The sequence below is a fragment of the Balaenoptera musculus genome, chromosome 8 (genome assembly GCF_009873245.2).
Source record: "Balaenoptera musculus isolate JJ_BM4_2016_0621 chromosome 8, mBalMus1.pri.v3, whole genome shotgun sequence".
Classification (NCBI taxonomy): Eukaryota; Metazoa; Chordata; class Mammalia; order Artiodactyla; family Balaenopteridae; genus Balaenoptera; species Balaenoptera musculus.
Genome location: NC_045792.1, coordinates 9,442,235 through 9,446,310, shown reverse-complemented (window position 1 = coordinate 9,446,310; position 4,076 = coordinate 9,442,235). Strand labels below are relative to the sequence as shown.

The window sequence follows — 4,076 nt, the reverse complement described above, 5'->3', positions numbered from 1 at the left end:
CATATGAACCTTCAAGTTTCGAACTTTCAAAGATGCAAACATGGGGCTTCCCTGGTGGCGCAGTGGTTGAAAATCTGCCTGCCAATGCAGGGCACACGGGTTCGAGCCCTGGTCTGGGAGGGTCCCACATGCCGCGGAGCAGCTAGGCCCGTGAGCCACAATTACTGAGCCTGCGCATCTGGAGCCTGTGCTCCGCAACAAGAGAGGCCGCGACAGTGAGAGGCCCGCGCACTGCGATGAAGAGTGGCCCCCACTTGCCGCAACTGGAGAAAGCCCTCGCACAGAGACGAAGACCCAACACGGCCAATAAATAAATAAATAAATAAATAATTAAAAAAAAAAAAAAAAGATGCAAACATGCACTCGCATGTCCAATCACGTAAGTTAGTTCACGTGTCTGGCGTACACTGTCACATGCGTGCACCCTCTACACAAGTGGTTGTGCTTTTGTGTACTTTACTGTACAGTACTGTGGAGAGTACAGTAGTACAGTATCTTTATTTCAAGCCCAGGATGTCCGGAAGCAAGCGTAAAAGCAGCAGTGATGTAGCTGGTACTGCTAAGAAGTGCCAAGGGATAACGATGGAAACAAAAGTGAAAATAATTGAGAAAGTGGAGCAAGGCGAAAAGGTGGAATTGGAGGCCCAGAGAAAGGATGAAGAGAGACAAGAGGAAGAAGAAGTAACTGAAGAATCTGATTTTGGACACACACAGCAGTGAGCAGTAGCTTGCAGTAAACAACAGCAGTGAGCAGTAGCTGGAAGCAAGACCTTAGTTCCCTGACAGGGAATCGAACCCTGGTCACCTGGGTGTAAACCAGGAGTCCTAACCGCTAGACCACGAAGGCCAGAGGCTAGAGCCTACATCACAGTCCTTGCCTACCTTGACAAGAAAATTCTGACAAGGAGGTGGAAGGTAAAGAGGAAAGTAAAGCATTTATTGGAAAAGCAGAGTACGTGCAGAAAGACGCATGGGCAAACTCTGCGAGGGAGTTGTGAGAGTCGTGCCTTTGGAAAGCTTAAATCATTTATAAGGGGACAGTTTTCTGGGTCTATGTCTTCCCTCTGGCCAATCATCTTGTTTTGCCTCCCTTGCTAATTTGTCTCAGGACCCTCCCCTAAGTGTGCACACACCCCTCAGCCAAGATGGATTTTAGTGCAAGGGCGTCTGGGAGGAAAGTAGCAAGACTTATTGTGGTCTGGCGTCCCCTGCCTTTTGACCCCCAAGTAGCCCTTCTGCGCATGTGCAGTGTCTCCCTTGCCTCAAGGAGGGGGAATATGTGATCTCTTGATCCTTTACTCCTACAGGGTTTAGCCCCTCTCTGTTCCTGCCATGACTGTTATCTTAAGGTGTCCACAGGAGACAAAGCCTGGCTATTTACCCTGTTTCTGTTGTTATTTCTATTTCAGAGAGCAAACAGGAGGCTGATTGTAAATGCCTAACCTGGAGCCCACCTATCTCCTGTCTCAGGAAGTGCAAACAGGAGGCTAGTTCTAAGTGTCCAGCCTGAAGCCCACCTTTTTCCTGCCCCATGAAATGTGAATGGGAGGCCAGTTGTAAATGCCTGACCTGGAGCCCGCCTATCTCCTGTCTCAAACCGAAGAGATTCATGATGCAGGAAATGGCAAGGGGATTTTCTTTATTTGAGGAGGCACTGTTAGTTTTTGAGGCACAGGACTTGAACATAGAACGGTACACGAAGGTTGCAGCAGCCGTTCAGAATGCAATCCAGTGCTACCGTGTCATCTATGATGAGAAAAAAAGAGCTACTACCCAGACGTCACTGGATCGTTTTTTCAAGAGGGTAGATAGAATTGAATCCAGCAAGGAACCAGAACCTGTGCCATCAACGTCAGGTGTGAGTGAAATTGCAGTTTGTCCTCCGTTTCCTATTGCTGACGATCCTTCAGCTCTACCGTCTCCCACCTCCTCTCCCTCCTCCAGTCAGTAACTCTTCTTGCCTGTTCACTCGATGCCAGCCCCTGTGTGCCAGCTGTTGTACTGTACTACTGTACTTTTCAAGGTACTGTACTGTAAGATTAAAAATGTTTATTTTTTGTGTTTGTTTGTTATGTATTATTTGTGTGAAAAGTGTTTTAAACCTATTACAGTACAGTACTATGTAGCCGATTGTGTTAGTTGGGTACCTAGGCTAACTTTGTTGGACTTACGAACAAATTGGACTTATGAAGATGCTCTTGGAACAGAATTCGTTTGTATGTCAGGGACTAACTATATTTTGGGGCGATAAATTCTGCTCCCCTACAGAATACTCTCCAGGCTGACTCACCTGGGTGCCATGATCTGAGAGAACAGGACTAGAGGTTTTTCTAGCAAGCACTGGAATATGTGATGTGAGGACAAATACAAATATAAGAGGCTAATTCTCCCTGTTGAAAATAAGGGAAGAGACTTCTTTCTTCTCCCTTTTCTTGGAGCACATACTTTAGAAAACTTCTAACTGTAAGGTCTTTCTTTGTCTCGTTGAAATGTATATAAATTTTTTAGAAGCTAAGTAAGCCTCTTGCCACCTTTCTGACCCAGAACTGTCTTTCTCAAGGACCTGGGAGCCATCTCTTTGAAATGTAAACTGCAAGGGAGATAGAGCTCTCTCTCACAGTTTCTGTGGGAAGGTAGAAGCCTAACTGACTTGGGTGTTTTCCTTCAAGTTGCAAAACTCTCTCCTGTCATAAAGATATGAGAAGTTTGTTTTTCCTCTGGATAAATCCAATTAGCGAACACAGATGGTCACTCGAATTACCAGATGAATCTAGGATGAACTATGTCTTACAAATTGTGCTGTCAAATCTTCTTGCTTGGAGACTAGTTACTGTTTATCTTGAAAATATGTATGTAATGGATTGTGTTTGCTTGGTTATATGAAAGGTTGAGGTTTCTTTCTGTTTTTGCAAACTCTTAGCGGGTTGCCTGTGATACGCATCATATTCTGGTTTAATGCTTATTTAATAATAAAAGTATTTTCTTTCTCTACTGCCTTTGTGGAGAGGTTTTCTGGGCTGGGAGATTTTGTTTTTTAATTATATTTCCCCAACAATGGATAATGGAGGAGAAGCAACATTTAAAATGTTCAGAGCCAGAAGCAAGAGCAAGAGTGAGTCTGTGAAAAATTCTTCCCAACATTGGTCACATGAGACTGTAAGCAGACAGTATCATTGATGTCTACTCAAGGCAGAAATTCTCTACCATCAGGCGTATTCTCTGCAATGCAGCATATACTATCACAAAGGCACTGTAGCAGTTTATCTTAAATTTGACAGAATCATATACATCTATGCATTACAAATAATATGTTGCGAAGCTAAAAGTGACTTCTTTAAAACGTAAATAAATTAAAAATACATTTCAGTTAACCATGTTAGAGGAAATCTAAAGGTATATATGTTATTAAACTTCTGGTTGTTTTTTTCCTGTTAATCTCTCTTATGTCAATTTGATTATTAGACCAGTCAAAGAACCTAGAAGGGCAGGAGGAACATTTTCCCGTGTCCCCTGCATTCGCAGGCGGACTCCTAAACACTGTGCCACCAGGGAAGTCCCTGGGCACCCTGGTTCTATCCCGAGTGCCCTCAGGGCTCACCATCTGGGCGGCTGCAACGCGGTGGTTTGATGGCTGCAACATCCTTTGTTTACTGATGTGGCGGCAGGATTTTAGTTCACAGTATTAGAATGGTTAAACATTGGTTTTGAGGCTAATAAAAGGAAAGAAGTTTACCTGCTTGGACCTTGGTTTTCTAGGAAGTTAGGGCTGAAGCCCAATTTACTTACTTACGTAATAGCAATATAGCATCAGTGTTTCTATCGCTTTTGAATCCCTCTCACTGCTCCTGGCTCACCCTCTACTGTCATCAACTCCACCTGTCTAGTTTCCTTAGCTAACTGATAACATGCTCGTTGATGTATCTGCAGGAATAACTTTAAGTGTTACCCTACTAATTTGGATGTTTGAATTTAAAGGAGAATTATAGGAGACAGAATAATCTAAGGTCAAAAATAATTACTCTGCAATGGTAGATTTTCAGGTAGATAACAGAGGTAGATGATTTTGGACAGGTGAC

General features: G+C 43.6%; 1 non-coding gene across 1 annotated transcript; it reads right to left on the bottom strand.

Annotated features, from left to right (window-relative positions):
* Positions 1–775: 775 nt before the first annotated feature.
* Positions 776–847, bottom strand: TRNAV-UAC. Its single transcript has one exon. It is a non-coding gene; the product is annotated as a tRNA-Val (tRNA).
* Between the last annotated feature and the right edge of the window lie 3,229 nt (positions 848–4,076).